Source organism: Diabrotica virgifera, chromosome 7, assembly GCF_917563875.1.
Source record: "Diabrotica virgifera virgifera chromosome 7, PGI_DIABVI_V3a".
In the NCBI taxonomy this organism is placed as follows: Eukaryota; Metazoa; Arthropoda; class Insecta; order Coleoptera; family Chrysomelidae; genus Diabrotica; species Diabrotica virgifera.
The window spans coordinates 1,413,102-1,436,158 of record NC_065449.1 but is presented as its reverse complement, the minus strand read 5'-3'; the positions used below and the strand labels follow the sequence as shown (position 1 = coordinate 1,436,158).

General features: G+C 32.7%; 1 protein-coding gene across 2 annotated transcripts in view; it reads right to left on the bottom strand.

Annotated features, from left to right (window-relative positions):
- Positions 1-23,057, bottom strand: part of LOC126888350 (hippocampus abundant transcript 1 protein) — an 89,355-nt gene that overhangs the window by 62,246 nt on the left and 4,052 nt on the right. The window contains exon 1 of one of the 2 annotated variants that reach the window (XM_050656522.1): positions 20,259-20,487. The exons of the other annotated variant lie outside the window; for it this stretch is intronic. The gene's annotated coding sequence lies outside the window, so the exon portion shown is untranslated. Of the gene's footprint in view, positions 1-20,258; positions 20,488-23,057 lie in introns of those variants that run through there. 2 annotated transcript variants of the gene reach the window in all.

Genomic DNA, 23,057 nt, shown 5'->3' with positions numbered 1-23,057 from the left:
TGCTTGAAATATTTTTCCATTGTTTTTTCCATATTTTATTTATTCTAGCTTTGACATCATTTATTGCATCTGTCGATAAGATCTGAGTTAGAATCTCACCATTTTTTATTGCTTCTTTGGCCAACTCATCCACTTTCTCATTACGTAAATTTCATAAAATACATTTTGCAATCCAGCTTTCGCAAAAAAAATTCATTTTTTTTAAATGTTGCAGGACTGAAAATAAAGCAGATAGCAAGTTGATTTTTTTTGCTTATAGAAGTGTACTGTGCCTTTCATTTGCAATTTGCAAAATTAAAATCGATTATTTACCACGGCGTCAGGAAATTTTTTAAATAAACATTAATTTTTGGTGCTACGCGCAGGACAGCGGTGTTCGATTCACACAAGTTGATTTCCACTAAAATTTCTTTCAATCTTTATCTAATATATTATTTTATTACTCTATATTTTGTTGTATTTTAATATTTTAATTCCACAAAAATCAAACTAATTTTATTATTGTTTGTGAAATATTGTTTAAACAATTGCATATGTTTAAAATTAATAAACTTTTATTCTCTAAGTTAAAATATGAACAAAGAAAGTTTTTGCTAAAAAAAAGTGTTATTTCAAATAATAGAGTAAGTGTTTTTATTTTGCAATAAAATTTATCACTTAACATAATTTTATAAAAATGTATCAATTATTATCAAAGGTCATTGGAACGCCCAATCAGAGCAAACTATCCGCAGTCCTGCGCGTAGCACCAATAATTAATGTTTATTTAAAAAAATTCCTGACGCCGTGGTAGTTAATCGATTTTAATTTTGCAAATTGCAAACGAAAGGTACAGTACACTTCTATATGCAAAAAAAATTCAACTTGCTATCTGCTTTATTTTCAGTCCTGTAACATTTGGAAAAAATGAATTTTTTTTGCGAAAGCTGGATTGCAAAATTTATTTTGCAAAATCTATTGAACCGATCTTAATGAAATTTACAGTATTGTTTTACTGTATCATAAAGTTTTTCTGGGTAAAATATGAAAGTCCTAAGTGTAGCATAAATGGTTGAAAAACGTAAAATGCGAATACTTGTTTTTGTATGGTTTTTTCGCAATTATTGCTATTTTGCAACAAGGGTGACTATTTTTTTAAATTTTTAACCAATTGTAAGTATATTGTAGGAAATTTAATTACGCAACTTTTATGTCAGTACAACTTTTCTCGGAAATGAATACTTTTAAAGTTATAATCAAAAAACGAAGAAAAAAATCGAATTTTCCCTTCATTTTTTGACATTTTGATTATTTAAACAATGTTCTGGACCTTTTTGAGTGGGAGGATAACTCAAATATTATTATTTGAGTTATTTTCAAGCAATTTCTGAAAAATAATTGAGTCACCTCTCAACGTCCAAATGTACTAATATTTTTACAGATGCGCCCTGGTCTATTAGTAGAAAATAAGTTATAGGGCCCAAAAGAAAATTTGTTCAGCAATTTTTAGTTATTTTTGTTTATAACTTTTTTATTTTCCATTTTACGAAAAAAAAAGTAATAGGAACTAAGAGACAATTTAATTTTCTACAAATAATGTCTTATAAAATTTTCTGTTGGGTTGCTAGTTTACGGGACCCCTTTTTTAAGACGGCGGTCGGGAGACTATGGTAGCGACCCCACAAACTTGAACTTAAGCTTATACTAACCCACCCCTACATATAAAAAAAAATTGAGTCAACTACAAAATGTAACCCCAAACTTTTCAATGGTCTATAATCTTTGTAATTTTGGTTCATTATTATTATTGCTTTTATAAAAATTATTTTTGGTAGAACAAGTATTTTTAGCCCATATAATATAATAGTACTGTCGCCAGGGGGGGTACAACGGCCTCCTTAATTCAGATGGGCTTACCCTAGTTTTTTTATGTATTTTGACCCGTAGAACACGAATTTTTTGGGTAACAGTTGATCCGGATGTCGATTCCCGTGCCCAATGCATGCGTTTTAATGTACGAAATCTACGTAGAAATTATCTGTATGCGTGCCTACTCGTTTGATTTTTAACGAGAAATGCATTGAAAACATCATTTAAGCACTATGTGTTTATAGCTTTGTTTAACAATAAAAAAATTAATTTTTAGCAATTAAAATAATCAAAACCAATAGAATTTGACTTGAACTTTCAAATGCAGTAAGCAGAATTGCTATTTTATTTTTTAATCAAAAGTTATTCGGGTTCAAAAATTGCAATTTTTCGATTTTTTGAAAGTTCAACCGCGTTTATGTCGAAAACTATGCATCCTACGAAAAAACTTGTACAAACATGTTTTGCTTAGAATGACAGAAAAAATACAAAAAAAGAATGTGTGTACTTTGTACGCACGTAAGAAGTTATACTTCTATTATATGATTTAAACGAAATTAATATACTTTTTATTTATATTTTGTTTAAATATTAAACTAATTTATACTTACTACTTCTCAAACATTTTTATTAGAACAGTGCCAAAAATTAAAATAATAAAAGAATAAAACACACACAAACACATTAAACAAGCCACAAATGATGTCTGAACATTAATTGTCGAAATTTTTTTTAACTAAATACGTATTTTCTGAAAATACAATTATATAATAAATATACTTACAATCATAAAATGTATTAAAAAAAACAAAAAAGAAAGTTTCTATTGGGACTCGAACCAGCGCTGATAAGAGCGGTTGGTATTGGAATTCATTCGCCTTCTCCGCTTAGCCACGGACACTATGTGTCATTATTTACGAAGATCGACTAACTAAACGGATTAAACTTGTGATATTTTGATATTTTGAAAATTGATAAAATTATTTTAATTTTGAATTGAAATGATTTAGAATTGAAAAAATACAACAAAACATAGAGTAAAAAAAACAATATATTAGGTGAATATTGATAGAAATTTTGATGGTAATCAAATTATATAAATAAAAGTATTACATATATCTACATAAAAGTATAATACTATGTATTTTGGCAGATCAAATAGGTAGGTTTATACCCATGATACATTAACAATTATTACGTACCTGTTGCTTTTAAAAACTATTTAAAGTCACTACAATATTATAAACTTTTTTGTTTCTGTCCTCACAACAATAAAACTAATATATTATACATTTGTTTACCTTTACCTTTACCTCCAAACCACAGCTGCCATATCGGATAATTTTTGACATGTCATTTGAACATCCAATCAGAACAAAGTTATAATGCGCATGCGCCGGGCTGATAGGTTTTAACATATAAAAAAATCACCCTCTATCGCCGGTAAAGAAGTATAACTTCAAAAATGTTTTGTTTTGCGAAAAATCACTGTTATGTGATTCCTCAAGTTCTTTGTTTATAACAATCTTATGAACATCCGGATCAACTGTTACCCAAAAAATTCGTGTTCTACGGGTCAAAATACATAAAAAAAAACTTTTGTAAGTCCCTCTGAATTAAGGAGGCCGTAGTACCCCCTGCCCTGGCGACAGAACTATAAATAATAATTTTATAATCCCTTTATTATATTTAGCTGTTGCTTGATATGTAATTCAAATATCTGTTTGTGTACATCCATGTAAACACACACCAAAATATATTTAAATTACAAATTAAACCAGAACATAGGTATATATTAAAAATAGGATTATTTAAACATACCTATATGAATAGCCAAAATTACTTTAATAGAGGACAAACATATATTTTAGTAAACACGATTATATTTTGTCATTTGCACAACAGAACATTAAACAAGATCCTACAACATTTATAAGAAATTAATTGAGAAAAATAACAATACCATATTTATGTTTATCAAAAACACTTAAAATGATAGGAAATAAATGCAATATTACAACAACATTCAAAACAAATAACAGATAAGATATTTTGTATCTAAATCCGAATGCAACCATAAACAGGAAGGAACAAAGATTTGAAACATGCTGAACATTAAATTTAAACAAATAAAAATATACGGTTTCGTTTTGATTCAAATCGAGTCTCTTCCCATCCCCTGACACGTGTTTATAGGTTTACCCGTTATCAAAGAAGCTTTGCAAGAATACTGATTTGAACCAAAACGCACCGACTGGTCGGTATAGTTATTTTTTAGCCAGGGAGGTAGTGTCAAATTTGACCGGAGCATTTTAGCATGGCTGGTTTCTTATTATTTAGGTAGGTGTTCCAAAGCTTATTAACAAATGATGTGTCAGCTGGCCCAAAACCGGGGATTTTAGACAAGAAAAGCTAAAATATGAAAGTTGATGGACCAACGCTACAGCTTAAATGTCAAATATTTATATACGTTACTCAGAACATTCAATGGACTTGCTTACTTGGCTCCTACGTTTCACTCAGGAGATCGGGGTTCAAATCCTGGCGCGGAAAATTCTTTTTGTTTTTTAAATTGACATTTTATTTTGAAAAATATTTATTTTTATAATACCACGTTTTTATTATTTATACGAGACAATATAGAAAAATCTGTATGTCTTTTATAGAATCGCAAACTATGCATTTTTGGTCATAATATTATGATTGATCTTAATAAGCAAATTTGTTGTACATGAACCCCTGAAGGTTCCTGAGTTGGTAAGACCAACAATCTAAGTGAAAAGGGAGATATTATTTGTTATTTTTTTGGACAAACTGTTTTTTCTTAATTTTATATGTTGTAGAACCGAAAGATACAACCCTAAATTTTCACTTTTTTATGACCAACCCCCATGTTTTAATAGCAATCTAAATATTTCCCTATTCTCTATAATATATAAAAATGAATGTTTGTCTGTACCTATGTCCCTTATAGAATCGTAAACTATGCATTTGGTAGAAAAAAGTATGGGTACGCAATATTTTTTAGTATTTTTTGGCTTTCTGGTAATTTTAGGTATTAAACATTCAAACATTATTTAGTTTTAAGGCGGTACGAAGTTTGCCGGGTCAGCTAGTTAATAATAAAAAAGTATTAACTCTTTTAACTCTATTAATTATTAAGTATATATTATTAAGTATTAACTCCTTCCTGGGTTCATGTAAGTACAAAAACTTTGCTTGAGGTCATCATAATATGATTAAATGCATAGTTTACGATTCTATAAGGGACATACAGGCAAAAATTCATTTTTATATGTTATAGAGAACAGGGAAATAATTAGATTGCTATTAAAAAAATGGGGGTTGGTGATAGAAAAGTGAAAAATTAGGGTTGTATGTATCTTTTGGTTTTACATCACATAAAATTATGCAAAAAACAGTTTGTCTAAAAAGATAAAAAAATGTCGGGAATGGGGTGGGGAGGCCAACCCCCTTTTTCACTTAGATTGGTCGTACTAACTCAGGAAGCTTCAGGGGTTCATGTACAACAATTTTGCTTATTAAGGTCAATCATAATATTTATGATCAAATGTATATACGCTATTTCATAAGTTCTATGCATAATTCTATAAAAGACATACAGATTTTTTTTATATTGTCTCGTATAAATAATAAAAACGTGGTATTATAAAAATAAATATTTTTCAAAATAAAATGTCAATTTAAAAAACAAAAAGAATTTTCCGCGCCAGGATTTGAACCCCGATCTTCTGAGTGAAAGGTAGGTGCCAAGTAAGCAAGTCCATTAAATGTTCTGAGTAACGTATATAAATATTTGACATTTAAGCTGTAGCGTTGGTCCATCAACTTTCATATTTTAGCTTTTCTTGGCTAAAATCCCCGGTTTTGGGCCAGCTGACACATCATTTGTTAATAAGCTTTGGAACACCTACCTAAATAATAAGAAACGAGCCATGCTAAAATGCTCCGGTCAAATTTGACACTACCTCCCTGGCTATTTCTACGGCCGTGCTAAAAGAGCCACTTTCACACACGCATTTCGCACAAACCAATATCGTCGTCGTGGTAACCCATTATATTGAAAGTTTGATTTTGACAACCTTGTCAAAGAATTAATTTGTGTATTTTCACTTCTAAATAAAAATTGATATAACTCTATTTTTTGTGGCTTTTTTCCAAACGTACGGCCCTAGAAAAAATATTGTTCCTAACTCATGCGGAAAGTGTCTTCCCCGCACTCGACTGCTTGCCAGAACTCCGCTATCGCGTGATACTTTCACACACGTAGCCCAGTAAATGAACGGGAAATACGGCGATACCGTGTAATTTTAAGGGGCAGCACCGAATTGCATGAAAATTAGGATTTAGGCTCTACTGACCCTCCACTTCAAAGTTGAATTTGTGTCGTCGGTTGCTTTTTATTTTTTAGGGGAGGAAACAACCCCTATTATAAAAAAATCGAATAATTGTAAATTAAAGCGGGTAATTGATTCAAATCATATTTTAATAAAATGAAGGAATGTCAATTAACATGAAATAACATAGTTTAAGATTTTGTCACAGTTTAACCCTTAAATTTCACCCCCTAGAATAGTTACAATTCAAACAAACAATGTAATTGAATACCATGTCGTTACTGATTTGCATTCAAATTTGGATTTAGGTTATACTTACCTTTTATTTCAAAATGTGAATACTGCCGGTAGTTGATTTTAATTTTTTAGGGGTGAAAACTACCCCTATGATAAAAAAATCATATAATTGTAAATTCAAGCAATTTGGAATTATCTAATTATACGGTCACATTAAACTTAGATTCCTTTACTGATTAAATTTTTTGCCACATAATTTCTACCGTTATAAAAATGACCCCTTGAGAAGAAATTCGAATAGTTACATTGTGTATACAGTGTGGGCCAAAGAAAACAGTCCACCTCGATATTTGGCAGCATTTATTAGATTTTAACGAAATGACGAAACATGTTGATTTTTGATCTAATGGGGACACATTTTTACGGTACATACATCTGTCATTTGTCAACCCCCTCCCTTCCACTTCCCCCACCCCTTATCTTTACATAGGGAATAGGACTCGTGTGGTAGCGCATTTGAAAGGTTATTCAACTCTCCATTCAGTAATGTAAACATTAACATTAATGTTATACATTATAAATTCGATGACTAAAATGATACTGCCAATATTTATGAGTTGCGTTGCTTCGACAACTTTATTGGAAGATAGTCCTTTCCTCTGTAAATCAACTTTAACTTTTGTAGTAAAAATTGTAGTATTTGATCAAAATTCTCGTGTTAGTGATCTCATAATAAGTCACGAGGGAAAAACCAGGAAAATAAACCTTATTATACTAACCCGGCATGGTAAGTATTTGGCCTTACATTTAGTTTACTCTCAAAATTCACTACAAACTCTGACTTTATATGTAAGTTATTTTAAAATATAAATGTATCCTAATATGTTATGGACTTACAACGAAATTACAAAAACCATAGATAAATATCTTTTAAACTATCTCATATAATAGTACAAAATCCTTTATTTTAAGAGAAAAGACATCAAGGAGAATACAAAAATGCAAAAATATACAGAGTATTCCATTTAAAAAACATAGGTTTGTGTCACTCTGTCAATACGAGTGGCCTTGTATATTTGAAAATATATTTAGGGTATGGTCCTATCTGTGCCCCGACTTTATCTAAATAACTTTTTTCGTATCTCTTACTACAAACGAGTAATTGGACTTCCTCGCACTAATGCCCCATCCTGTATGTTGTTGGTTTTTTACTCATAACTAGGTTACTTTTTAAGCTATAAAGTGCTAAAAAAAACCAATTTGTAGGTTTTTCTAAGGGCAATAAGAGTACGTAAATATATTTTTTTAATCCCTTATTTTTTAAAAGAGTTTGAGTTAAAAGGGCTTGAACGAGTTACTAATCACCAGTGTATGCAAATTTTGAACAGCCATATCTTACACAATTTTTATCTTACATAAAATTAAAAAAAAACGGAGTGTTTATGCGAGTAAAAACTATATTTTTTTACTGTTTGAGATTTTTCGTAACACTAATACTTTTGAAGTTATTTTGAAAAGAGTGTAATTTTTCCAAAATTAAAAAAAAGTTTTTTTAATATAAAACCAAATTTTTCCAAAAATAAGCACTTCAAACCGGTCAAACTTACAGATCATATATTAGCAATACATATATAAAATAAATGGTAAAGCAGTAACGATTAATTTTATTTGGCATGTTAAATAGGGGGAGATTTTCACTACTTATTATATATAAAAAAAAAACGGGCCAACTTTATTTTGAGCGCAACTCGCATAATTTTGATGCTACAAACTTTTATGAAAAATAAAAATAAATATATTTTTAGACGCTTTAAAGAGTATTTATGAGTTTTCTGCGAAAAGTGCTTCATTTTTTGGTTACTTCAGCTTGAAACATTCGATTCGGAATTTTACGAGTAAGAACGTATTTTTCATGATATACAACTTTGCTTCTTCTGGGTTTATAGTCCAAGTGAATACACCAATTTGTTCCTTTTTTTACAGGCTACATTTTTTCTAAGAATATTTTTTTCGATAAAGTACTTAGTTTTTTAGTTATTTGCGAAACACTGCCAGAAAACGTGTTTTTTTTGTTGAAAAATGCACATTTTCACTCTCAAATAACTCGAAAAGTATTAAAGCAGTTAAAAAACCTTATAGCTGTCAGTTCTTTTCTATGGAATGGAAGCTTGGACACTGAAAAAGATCGATACAAGGAAAATAGAAGCATTCGAGATGTGGATGTACCGCAGGATACTGAGAATATCGTGGACAGAGAGAGTGACAAACATGGAAGTGTTGCGAAGGATGCAGAAAGAAAAAGAACTTGCGCTTACTATTAAAAAGCGCAAACTGCAATACTTGGGACATATAATGAGGGGACAAAAGTACCAGCTACTACAATTAATTATTCAGGGAAAAATAATAGGTAAAAGATCCATTGGCAGAAGAAAACATTCATGGTTAAAGAATTTAAGAGATTGGTACAAGTGCAGCAGCTGCCAATTATTTAGATCTACGGTATCAAAAATACGCATAGCCTTGATGATAGCCAAACTTCGGAACGAGGACGGCACCTGAAGAAGAAGATAGAACAAAAGTTGCTTAGAATTAGTCAATTTATCCATTTTCAGACTTATTTTAAACATATGTTTTTTCACCCCCCCCGAGAAGGGGTAAATTTCACCCCCCAAGTAAAAGCAATCAACGGCGCAATTTCAACTTTGAAATATAGGGTAAGTAGAACCTAAATCCAAATTTTCAAGCAAATCCGTCTTGCCCCTGAAGATTACACGCCAAACCGGTCATTTACTGGGCTAACGAGACTGCCGTTGACCCGAACGACGCGATAGTGGAGTTCTGGCAAGCAGTCGAGTGCGGGGAAGACACTTTACGCATGAGTTAGGAACAATATTTTTTCTAGGGCTGTACGTTTGGAAAAAAGCCACAAAAATAGAGTTATATTAATTTTTATTTAGAAGTAAAAATACACACCCCCTATAATTTGGTCCCTATAGAAAATCTAAAAATATACAAAAACACGTTAAATTTATTTGTGAGGGGGACATTTTGTACACCAGTTTTCAACTAAATTACATTAACCCTCTAGCGGGGGCGGACACAACCGCCAACATCTTTAATGGAAAGGGGGTTGAGTGATACCTCATTTTAAAGATCGTTCGATTACCTTTTCAAAAATACCACATACGTTATATTTCCATTATAGTTCAGAACTCCAAAAGTTTTTTTGGAACATTGAGCTCCAAATTGAATTTTTTTTGAGTGTTGGAGTATTTAGTGAATTTTTTTGAAGTATTTTTGGAAAAATCAAGTGAAACCGTAAAGATATTAAGTATCGAGTTCAGAACTCCAACATTTTTTAGAGTATTGAGTCCAAGATTTTTCAAAAAGTACTAAACAGAAATATCAGGTATGCGGTATTTTTGAACAGGTAATTGAATTACCTTCAAAATGAGGTATCACTTAACGCCTCTTTCCATTAGAGATTTTGGGGGTTGTGTCCGCCCACGCTAGAGGGTTGATGTAATTTAGTTGAAAACTGGTCTACAAAATGTCCCCCTCACAAATAAATTTGACGTGTTTTTCTATTAAAATTTATTTTAAGTTGCTACCCCCAAATTATAGGGGGTGGCAACTTTTCAAATTGACACACTGTATAATTTATATTACAACCAAACTGCCAATATTAAAGTGGATAACCAATTGACAGAGGCAGTTTCCATTGATAGAGGAGTAAGGCAAGGATGCATTCTATCTCCGGTGTTATATACTCTGAATATATCTTCGAGAAACCGCTGGGAGAACTACGGGAAGGCGTATTAGTCAACGAAGTGCGTCTAAACAACATTAGATATGCCGACGACGCAGTAGTTTTTGCAGATAATCTAGATCAGATGGTTTGCAAAGAATAATGTCGCGCAAATCAGATGTTCAGAAACCATTTCAAATACCTTGGCAACTGGTTAAATGTAAATTGTAACTCTGATGAAAAGATATAACCAGGATCGAAATATCACGTAAGTAAAGCTTTTATAACCTGGAAAGAAAGGAGATGAACGAATTAATAAAAGCGAAACACATTCAGAAGGAAACATGGGCAGACTACTTCCGATCTCTATTTGCTAAAGGCGGCGATAATGAACCACCAACACCTGAAGTTACGACAAACGAAGAAATAAACATCGAGGAGGGAGGGGTAAAGGAAGCATTAAGAAAATTAAAAAATAGAAAATCTCTACTAGAATACTGAAAATAGAACTACTAAAGTAAGGAGGAGAAGATCTAACTAAACAACTATTAAAACTAATACAAAAAATAATAGAACAAAACAAAATACCACAAGAATGGAGATCAAGCATCCTAATACCTCTCTTCAAAAAAGGAGACAAATCGGACCCGGAGAATCACAGAGGAATTAACTTATTAAACACAACACTAAAATTAACAACCAAAGTGATAACAAACAAATTGAATGAAATTATTACATTAGCAGAAGAACAACAAGGTTTTAGGTCGGGAAGGTCATGCACTGACGCTATATTTATAATCAACTATTTTGAATGGGAATAAGCCACAATTTTACCAAAAAAATGATTTTATTAACGTTTCGAAACCCAAATCGGGTTTCGTTGTCAAAATACAAAATACTACTAAAATAAACAAAAATGTTGTTGCTAAGTAAAAAAATTCTTCTAATAATTTATAATCTGACTCATTTATATTGGCAATTCAGACATATGTATATTATACAATTTAAAGTAGAAGACTTTAAAATGATATCGCCAATATTTATGAATTGCGCTCCTGGGACGACTTTACTAAAAGATAGTTCATTCGATTACATGAAATCAATCCCAACTCAAGAATATCCGTCACAAAAAAATCATAGCATGTGATCTGTCTTTAAAAAGACAACCAAATGCAACGATGACAGTAAAATTCTCGAGTTAGAGATTGCATAGTAAATCACGAGGGAAAACCAGGAAAAATCCTCGTGATACTATCCCGACATCGTAAGTATTTAGTCTTACATTTAATTTACCTTCAAAAAACTAATACCAAATTCTGACTTTAATATGTTTAAATTATAAATAATATTAATAATACATAGATATACAATAAGTAATACTAAAATATGAAATTTGTACTAACTCGATATGTTATTCACTTACTAATCGAGGTATTTTCTTTCTATTGACTTCCTCTTTCAGTATGGGTAACCATACTGAATTCTACCGAGGATCTACTGCATTCTAGCGAGGAATTTCCACAATTGGTTTCATTTAGCATAATTTATTGGCGATATCATTTTAAAGTCTTCTACTTTAAAATGTATAATATACGTCTGAATTGCCAATATAAATGAGTCAGATTAAATAAATTATTAGAAGAATTTTTTTACTTAGCAACAACATTTTTGTTTATTTTAGTAGTATATTGTATTTTGACAACGAAACCCGATTTGGGCTTCGAAACGTTAATAAAATCATTTTTTTGGTAAAATTGTGGCTTATTCCCATTAAAAATAGTTGATTATAAAAATGCCACAAGGAAATAGCTTCAGAACAACGCTATATTTATAATGAGGCAAGTTCAAGAGAAGTCGTTGGAATACAACAAACCGGCATATTTATCTTTCGTGGACCTTAAGAAAGCATTTGACAGGGTCACATTAAAGGACGTTATCCATTTGCTATACTCGAGAGAGGTACCTCTAGGAATAATTAAATCGATCGAAAACATCTACCAGAACAACACAATAAAAAGAAAAGTGGAAGATGAACTAACTGACCCAATTGAAGCCGGCAATGGGATAAGACAGAGGATTCCTTGAGTCCTTTATTGTTCAACCTGATCATGGACGAAATAATAAAAAAAGTAAGAACTAAAAAAAGGATACCAAATGGGAGAAAAACAACTTAAAATAATCTGCTATGCCAACGATGCAATACTAATCTCTCAAAGTGAAGATGATTTACAACGTATGCTGCAACAATTCAAAATAATCGCCAGAAAATTTAACATGTTAATTTCCTCACAAAAGACAAAATGCATGGTTTAACAGCAGATCCAATAAGATGTAAATTGGAGCTGGAAGGTCAGATAATAGAACAAGTCACTATCTAGCTACGGAAGGCTCGAAACAGAAGTGGAAGATCAAGTGAATAGAGAAAACAGAGCCGCAGGTTGCCTGAATGACACAATATGGAGAAATAAAAATATCGGAAAAGAAATGAAAGGCAGAATTTACAAAACAGTCATCAGACCAATAATGACATACGCGGCAGAAACACGACCCGACCCAGAGAGGACAAAAATATTGCTCGAAACAGCGGAGATGAAAACCCTTCAAAAAATCGATGGTAAGACTCTATGGGACAGAGCTAGAAGTACAGATATACGACGGATATGCAAGGTGGCAGTGCCGGTTTATCCACTGGGCGCTTGGGGCGGGCGCCCAGGGGCCCGGGCCCCGGAAGGGGCCCGAAGGGGGCCAGAAGGGACCCGTCGCTTTTATTAATAAAAAAAAGTTTGCTGAATAATCTAGGTACATATTTTCCGAAATAGAGAAAAAGACGACGAAATACCTGTGATTTCAAAATAGTCTGATTTTAACACTGATGACTATAAGAACTGTGATAACTTTTAATCCAAAAATTAATTCCTTAGAAAATTGGAAAAAATGCATGAAGCTGGAGATAAAGCTTATTATAGAAGATGATATAGAACTAAATGAAAGCAACTTTTATAGAATAAAACCCAATGAAGGTAAAGAGAAGAGAGATTGGCCGATATACGACGCAAGTGTTAAAGCTGTTTATTGTTAACGATGGAAATTATTTTGTATTGAAAAAAAAATAGTTTAACTGATTTTGGATGTATCCACTGGCAACATTTAAATATATTGCTCAAATCTCACGAAGAAAGTAAATTTCATCTGAACTCTATGGTTTTATTAATAACAATAAATATCATCATTAATTGGAGTTATAGACGCTGGCACAGTATAAAGAGGGAACCTCTATATACTGTGACGCTGGCTTGAAAGAGAAAATAGAACGCGAAGCTGACTATTGGGTAAAGGTCCTAAGAAGAGTTGTCACCATTAAATTATTTGCTTTTCAAGGACAAGTTCCCATGAGGATTTAACGAGTCGTCATAAAGGAAATTACTTAAGTTTTCTTGTATACTTGGCCTTTGACATCTTCTTATCTGAGCATTTACAGCGGAATGCGATTAAAGGAAAAGATTCAGTTAGCTGTCTGACCAAATTTGCAATGAATTCCAGTTAAGCGATAATAAAGACAAAAAATTAGCACTTAAAATTGAAGCCAAGGCAGTGCAGAAAAAAATGGATACTTTTGAGACAGTTCTATTGACACTGATTTGGGCAAGAATTTTAAAACGAGTGAATGCAACAAGTAATACGTTAAAAACTGTGGACTTGAACGTGTCAACTGGAGTAGAAATTAATGGCATCTGTTTTGAGCTTTGTTGGAGACGTAGTAAGAAACAAGTTAAGCAAAATTGAAGTAGAAGCCAAAAATATTTTGGCGAGGATATCTCAAACATATCCTTTAAAATTAACCTTCAGAGAACAAAGAAAAGAGAAACATTTTTCGATGAAGCAGGTGAAAGTGGAACAATTTTAAAGGGGCAAGTGAGATTCAGAATTGAAGTAGTTAATGTTATATGCGACAATATTACTCAAGATCTTTTAAAGAGAAATGAATGATACAAAGGTGTTACATCAGCTGTTAGATGTTTTTTGAGCTAAATAAGTAAAGAAGAAGTCAATAAAGACGTCAATTGATTCTTTATGCGAGAAATATAAAAAAGATGTTGATAAAACCAAAGAGAACTTGCATAATGAAATTACTCATTTTATAACGTTATGCCAAAATTTAAATAAACATTTGAAACATTTGGTGTCATACAGGATGTAAACTCAATTTTTCCCTATATTTTAACTTTATTGCAAGTTTATTTTACAATACCAATTTCTAATGCATTAGGCGAGCAGTCTTTTTCGGCCCTAAAATGAATAAAGATATATTTAAGGTCAAATTTGGGTCAAGAAAACTTAGACGCATTATCAGTATGGTATTATAGAAAATGAAGAACTGGAGCAACTAAACGTTGCTATTTAGTAGTATATAGCAGTTGGATAATTATTCAGTCATGAAAACATTGACAGTAAAATTGACATTGACATGAAAACAGTATCATTGGATAAGTCATGAAAAAAGTGATCTAATTTTTATCTTATGTATTTTTTAGAATATTATGTTTGTTTGTTTGTCATGTGCTGTTTTGTGGAACTTTCTGTTTTTATATATTTTTAAATGATTTTTTGGAATATTTTTTTGCTTTTATTTATGTTTGTTTTACAAAATTTATTGTATAGATTTTACAATAAACATTTATAGTGAATGCATGTGTTTTCTTGTTAAAAACTGATAACGAATAGCAATGAAGGGGGCCCCTAAATATCCAGCGCCCAGGGCCCGAAGTTAGGTTAAACCGGCACTGCAAGGTGGATAACATTAATAACTGGGTAAGAAACAGAAGAATAGAATGGAATGACCACATAAGCCGAATGGCAACAAATAGGGTAGTCAGGACAGCGAGAGACGGTTCCCCAATAGGAAGACGATCAGTGGGAAGACCACGAAAACGATGGAACGACATCTTACTAGAGGCACATTGAAAAAACAGACAGTCATGTCTATACAAAAATAAGATGAAGAAGAAGTATTCATGTTTACTAAGCTTTCGGTCATAATTGTTTAAACGGAAATGACTTCAAAACAGGAACTAAAAATTCAAGCTCGACTTCTCAATACGCTCCGATTGATATGTAACATGTAGGTACTATTTCTGCGACTATAATATGGCACTTCCGGTTAGAAGTTTTTAACCGGATATGATATAAGAACCAAAACTATATACTTGCTCTCATCTTGCTAAAGCACGTCGAATAATACATATATCGCTTATACTATTTCGAAGACTTCAAAACAGTACTTCCGGTTTCAACTCTAAAACCGGAAGTCCGCGGTCAAATTTCCCATATCTAATACCATCCTTGGGTTATAAGGTTTCATTCGACACCTCATTTGCCATTCTAGCTGTATTAATAACGGAGGAGTTATATTCGCGGACGGACGGAGAGACGGACAGACAGTCATGAAACCGGAAGTGTATATTTCTTCTCGTCTTGCTAACGCGCGTCGAATAATATATCGCTTGTACTATTCCGGTGACTTTAAAACATTACTTCCGGTTGTATTTCTGAAACCGGAAGTCCTAGGTCAAATTTCTCACCTTTAGTACCATTCTTGGATTATAAGCTTCCATTCGACACCTCGTTTGTCATTCTACCTAGTATAATGACGGAGGAGTTGTGTTTACGGACAGACGGACAGACAGACAGACAGACGGACGTGGATAATTCAAAGTTTTCACATTTTTTCAAAATTTTGTGAAAACAATAGTAAATTCAGTCAAATAATATGTAACTAGAATAAATACCAGTATACAGTATACTTAAGACTTCTCGTATTGTAGGTATGTACATACTTAAATTGTTTAAATTGTCTCTGTGTGATAACGTGCCTGTCGAAACAACATGAATAATTTACGTATTTTCTGTTATCAGCTTTATATTACTGCAAACAGTCAGGTTATTTCCGAAAAGCTGTTATCAAATATTTTTCTTCGCTGTATTCATGAGCACTGCAATAAGGTCACAACCGATCATTGTCAACGTGTTTCGTATAAACGATAATTATTATAATGTTTACAATTACGGTCAATTATTCTGAATAATACATAATTGGTTATTCATTTTTGATTAATACATAATTATTTAAAATACCTATGAATATAGTAAAATAATTATGTATATAAAATCAACCTGAAAAACGTGACTCAGACAGTTATAGACTATTTTATGACGTTCCTTAGAAAAAAAATGGAGGGGAATAACTTGGTAAAACATTACTTGGTAAAACTTTACTGCGTAAATTCTGGACTAAGACAGGGAGGTCCGTTGTCCCCACTGTTGTTTAACCTGGCCTTAGAATATGTCATGCGAAACATTTATCCAAAAAATCAAACCAGCTCGAGGATCAAAAATCATACACTCGCCTTTGCCGATGACGTAGATGCAGTGGCACCATCAACATTAGAAGTTAACGATATTTTCTCGAACTTTGAAGAAGCTGCATTACACATCGGTCTAAAAATAAATGAAGACAAAACAAAATACATGGTCGTCTCAAAACAAGAACGACGGCGAATAAGGCAAAACATTACTATAAACGATTATAACTTCGAAGTGGTTAAAAAAATTAAAATTTAGGAGCAACAATCACCAATGACAACAAAATAGAGCGATAAGTTGAAACGCGAAGAATGGCAGGACAAAGATCTTTCTTTGCAATGCAACATCTAACGAACTCAAAACTTCTTTTAAGAGGTGCAAAAATCCAGATATAAAGACCATAATACGACCAGCAGCCGCGTATGAAAGCGAAACATGGACGCTAACAAAAAGAGAAGTAAATAAATTGCTGGTGGGGGAACCAAAAAACCTCCGAATGCTATATGGCCCTTGCAGAGACAGCGTGACAAACGAATGGAGACGCAGATACAATAACGAGTTAGAGTCTCTATAGTTAGAGTCTCTATTCGGAAAGGAAGATCTAGTCAGATATATAAAGGCCCATAGACTCAGATGGGCAGGACATGTGCTACGTAGTAACGTCAGTCGCCTTATAAACAATGTGTTCTGGGAAAGGCCAGATGGAAGAAGGTCTATAGGACGGCGTAGAAAAAGGTGGAAAGATGCAGTCAAAAAAGATCTAGAGAAAATGGGAGTGCGACAATGGGAATTAGTAGCACAGGACCGACAAACATGGAAGGCAATAGCAAAGGCTTAAATGCTGCAAAGACTTACAAAGAGTTGTAACGCGATTGATGATGATGATGAATAACTTGGGAATAACGGAGACAGCTGTGGTAATTACCTACATCTTTTGCAACAAAGAATATTAAAAAATGTCAACATCAGAAGTGACACATTAACTGAATCAAAAAGAAAACGATGTTTGAAGGTACTAAAAAAGCAAATGAACAAAAAATCATCTGATAAGGACGATATATCAAATAAGGTTATACAAAACAGAAGAAGAATTATACAGACAATGAAGAGGTATATATAATATTTTGGTCATATAGTAAGAGGTCATGGTTATATGATGGGCGTTTGATTATAGAGGGAAAAATAAAAGGTAAAAGAGATGTAGGAAGAAGACAAACCTACTGGTTACGAAATCTAAAGGAATGGTTTAGTCGAAGTCTAACCAACTACTTAGAGCTGCTGTAAGTAAACTAAGAATTGCCATGTTGATATCTAACCTTCGATAGATGGAACCGCAAGAAGAAGAATATCTCAGAGTTAATGGCGGTCTATACAGAAGGTGACATAATTTTGAACTCTATAGACTTTTTGGAGATGCAGATATCATTAAAACCATCAAAATAAACTTCCTGGTACAGTTTGTCAAGTAAGGCGAATGGATGGAACTGTCCTTGCTATGATAGCTATAGCTCATTGGCTAGTTACTGGCTTGCCAATCCGGGTGACCGGAAATTTATCCATATTTCTGATTTATCTGAGCCGTCACTGTCTTTAGAGGGCACGTAAATCGTCGATCTGGCTATGTAAGTATTATTTTCGGTCTTGTGCCATAATCTTCCATTGTTGTACCCCCACCTTATGTAGATTACTTATCACCACATCCTTTCAATTTTTTCTTTGGCAACCAACTGACCTCCTGGCATCGGGATTTTCTCAGAAGGTTATATTTAGTAGTCTTTCACCATTCGCTCTCAGTAGATGTCCTACCTATTTGCCTGTTGTATCAAACTGTTTTCGTCTCCATAGACTACTTGGAGTTCCTGGTTGGGTCTTCGTCTCCACTCTTCTGTTATTTCCTCCCTACAAGGTCCAAAGTTCGTCCAAAGTTATAACAAATGACTTCCAAAAAGAGAAAAGTGAGCCTGTTAAAATAACTATGCTAAACAAGGAGGGCATAACCTAAGCTAAGCTCTAATACCTAGATGAAGGAAGCAGGCACTTAAAAGCAACAGGATGGAAGAAAAAGGATATAACTGTATTTTGAGGCAGGGCAAGGTTCACGAAGTGTTCTAATAATTCTCATAATTACACAAAACTGTTTATGAAAATATTTACGAATATAAATTAACATTTTGAATTTGACAGTTAAAAGCTATGCGTTGGAAAAATAGAAAAAGAATTGAAAATTAAAAATTATCTATGTTCAGTAGCTGCTTAGCATAAATACTAGTAGACAATTATCTAGGTATATATCTATAACCTTGCTGGTGTCAACTTTAATTTATGGGTGTCTATTAATGTTACTCCTTAAACATTATCAAAAGACCAATTATGGGGAAATGATATGAAAGAAATTAATGACCCATCTATTGTCAAGAATAATTATCTTCTTTAAAACAAAAGAAATATATGGCGCAAGAACACAATTCATCAAAAATTCTGTCTATGAATCGGTATTAATAGTCTTACGATGTTGTTTCAGCATATTTCTGCATCATCAGAGACTCTGGCACTGACAAACTGACACATTGCTGGCCGAAGAATGTCTCTTGCTATTCCCCACTTTAAATGGATAGCAAAAAAAGTGTAATCTCCTCTGATTGCCGTAAACAAAACATGATTTGATAGAATCATCTTCTGTACTTTTGAGATGTCAAAATTTGCGAAAAGTTTAAGATTTCAGCAACTTTGCCGAGTAGGTACTAATAAACACACAAATCAAGAAATTTTCTGTGATGTACCTAAAGCTTTTACTCCTCTAAGAAAGATACAAGTACCAGTCCTCACATCAACATCTGGATGATTAGTGAAAGACACATCACTAATCAGAACAATATATTACTAGAACACTGGCATTAGTTATAGATCTTTTGTATTATTTTATATCCAGATACAGTTGTTCATTTAAATATTATAATTTACTAAAAGGTACAAAACAAGAAATATTTTTCTGAATAAAACCCATCAACAAAATATAAAAACAAGTTTTTCCAGATAAAATTCTACACAATTACAATTATGTTAACAGACTAGAGGAAATTTGACAAATAATTGAAAGAATTTGATGATTGGTCAAGTAATAACAGAAATGGTCAAGTAATAACAGCCAAATCCCTAAATCTATATAAAATAAGTGCATTGGGGAGTTAAATTGTAGAATTGTACCATATAATTGATAAAGATAAACATCAAAAACATTGAGGCATTCGAGATGTGGTGCTACAGGAGAACGTGAAAAATACCATGGACACAGAGAGTAACAAATCAAGTTAAGAGTTTTGCTGAAGATGGGGAAGGAATGCGAAGTCATAAAAACCATACAAACGAGAAAACTGAATGAGAGGGGAAAAGTACACTGAGCACACTGCTGAGGCTCATACTCCAAGGAAAAATCTCGGGAAAGAGAAATGTGGGACGTAGGAGGATTTCGTTGTTGTGAAAATTAAGGGAGTGGTACAGGTGCAGTTCAATACAATTGTTCAGAGCTGCAGCCAACAAAGTTAAGATTGCTGTGATGGTAGCCAACCTCCGATAGGAGGCGGTACTGCAAGAAGAAGACCATATATTCACTAAAACTCTAATCTCTAACTGCTCTGGCCACTATAATTATTATCAGTATGCAAGCCTATTCATTTCATTAAATGCACTTAAAATAATATTAGTCAAACCTGCCATATCCGGATCAATGTGGCGACAGACCGATCCGGATATGAAAAAATCCGGATATCAAGACCACTACTTCTTTTACAGTCTCTGAAACGTTTTCTCCTTCATACATTCCAGTAATCAACGCCGTCAATAACTTTCGTCGATAGACACGTTTTATAGATTCTATAATACATTATTTCGCCATCTTTTAGTTCTTCTTTTAGTGCGATGTCCAACAGCAGGACTGCCTTTCTCTGTAGATTTCGGTAGACCCGGACGGCACAGAACCGTCCGGATATGGCAGATTGTACTGTATTTAAGCAAATATAATGATATTGATCTATCTCTGAATTGATCACCATTACGTAGCAAAATATAGGTTATCCAATGTTTGTAGAATCTACAGATAAGAAATAAAATATAAAAGTTGAATAGCTTATCTATACAATCAGATAATTTCTATGAAAATAAATATTGTACTGATGCTGATATAAAGAAATATTAGTACAAAGCATGTGATGCAATCAAAAATTGATGTTAAAAGAAAGGGAAGATCCAGGAAAAGATGGATTTCTATGAAAATAAATATTGTACTGATGCTGATATAAAGAAATATTAGTACAAAGCATGTGATGCAATCAAAAATTGATGTTAAAAGAAAGGGAAGATCCAGGAAGATGAATAGACTAGAGCAGTGGTCGGCAAACTTAGCCAAAGAGCCAAATATGAACATTACAATTTAAAAAAAAATGGGAGCCAAATCTGCTTGTTCAGCAATTTTTTATTACAAGAAATAAAACTAAAGCCCTACTACCTAGCCCCATCCATAACCCCAAAAAATTAAAACATGTTTTTTTTTTTCGTTTTTTGGCGATATTTTCGTTTCTAATCATCGTAGAAACTTCTATTTTCTTTCGTTCTGTAAGGTTTTATTTCCTACAACACTGTATTTTTTACAAAAATTTTGGCGCAAGATCCATTTTTTTTTATTGTTGATATGTAGAACCAAAAAGGGAAAGAACAGCAAACGTGAGCTTCTTCAGCTGATCATAAGAATCAGGAATACTATTCCAAGCGTTGAAAATGGTCATGTCTTCCTTCTCCAGGTCATGCAAAGCAGACAACTTGTGTTGCGAACATTTTTATCTTCTCCAGTATTTTCAATTCAACACAAAGACGTTCAAATTTAGAGCGCCATACCTCCTTCTTCTTAAATAAATATTTCAAAGCTATTAATGCAAATGTTAAAAGGAGAAAATTTCAACTCAGTTATCGTAACATTAAGAGGAATTTTGACAAATGCTAAGGTTTGTAAGTTTGATAAAAGCTAATTTATCAGAATATTAATGTTTTTCCTACCAAGTTTTTTTTAAATGAAAATATTGTGCTTTCCGTGGATATTTGTGCCAGAGCCACACCTAGAGCCAAAGAGCCACGTGCAGCTCCAGAGCTGCACTTTCTCGACCACTGGGCTAGAGCAAGACCATAGACATAGGGAGAGAAAAACGAAAAACATCAACAAATGAAAGAATTTCTATGACTAATAATAAGATGCATTTTCGATACCAATATAAAGTTGTCAAAAGTTTTCTTTTTGCTTTCACTATAGGATATAATGATGTAGAAGTCCTAATAGTCCAGAAAGCCACTGCGCATCCGCTAGGAAAAATATTCTAATTCGGATTTTTTGCACAATCTTACTCAAAAAGGACTCCTTTTAACAAATTTGCATGTTGCCAGGACCAATAGGTAGTCAAAAATTTTTTAAAGGTTTTTATTTTGTTTTTTTCCTAAAATTATTTTTTTTACATGGAAAAAAGTTTTTTTAGGTTTTTTGGATCATTCCAAACAGAAAAGGTCTTTAGTGACTTTTCTCTAAAAATGATAGTTTTTGACATATAAGCGATTAAAAATTGAAAAATTGCGAAATCGGCCATTTTTAACCCTCAAAAACTATGTGAAAAACTGAACATTTGAATGTTGTCAAGGTAGGTAGATATTCTTTAAACATCGATTAATGAAATCCCGAAGAGTTTTTTGCAATACAATATTCAAAACTCCTTTGTTTTTTAATTGCTAATCAAGCGTGCGCGACAGTATTTTCCAGCGACAGTATGGTGCAAATAAAAGGAATAAATTCATTATTTCGTAAACCGGCGACTTTAAGGAAAAATCCCGAAACAGCTCGATTTTTATTTTTAAGTTATGATATTGTGGCATATATGGTATACTAGTGACGTCATCCATCTGGACGTGATGACGTAATCGATGATTTTTTTAAATAAGAATAGGGGTCGTGTGCTAGCTCATTTGAAAGGTTCTTCAATTGTCTATTCAGTAATATAAACATTTACATATTTATTTATACAGGGTGTCCAAAAAAATTTTAATAAATTAAATTATTTGATTAAAAGAAGTAGAAGGACACCCTGTATAAATAATTATGTAAATGTTTACATTACTGAATAGATAATTGAAGAACCTTTCAAACGAGCTAGCACACGACCCCTACTCTTATTTAAAAAAATCATCGATTATGTCATCACGCCCAGACGGATGACGTCACTAGTATACCATATATGCCAAAATATCATAACTTAAAAATAAAAATCAAGCTGTTTCGGGATTTTTCCTTAAAGTCGCCGGTTTACGAAATAATGAATTTATTCCTTTTATTTGCACCATACTGTCGGTGGAAAATACTGTCGCGCACGCTTGATTAGCAATTAAAAAACAAAGGAGTTTAGAATATTGTATTGCAAAAAACTCTTCGGGATTTTATCAATCGATGTTTAAAGAATATCTACCTACCTTGGCAA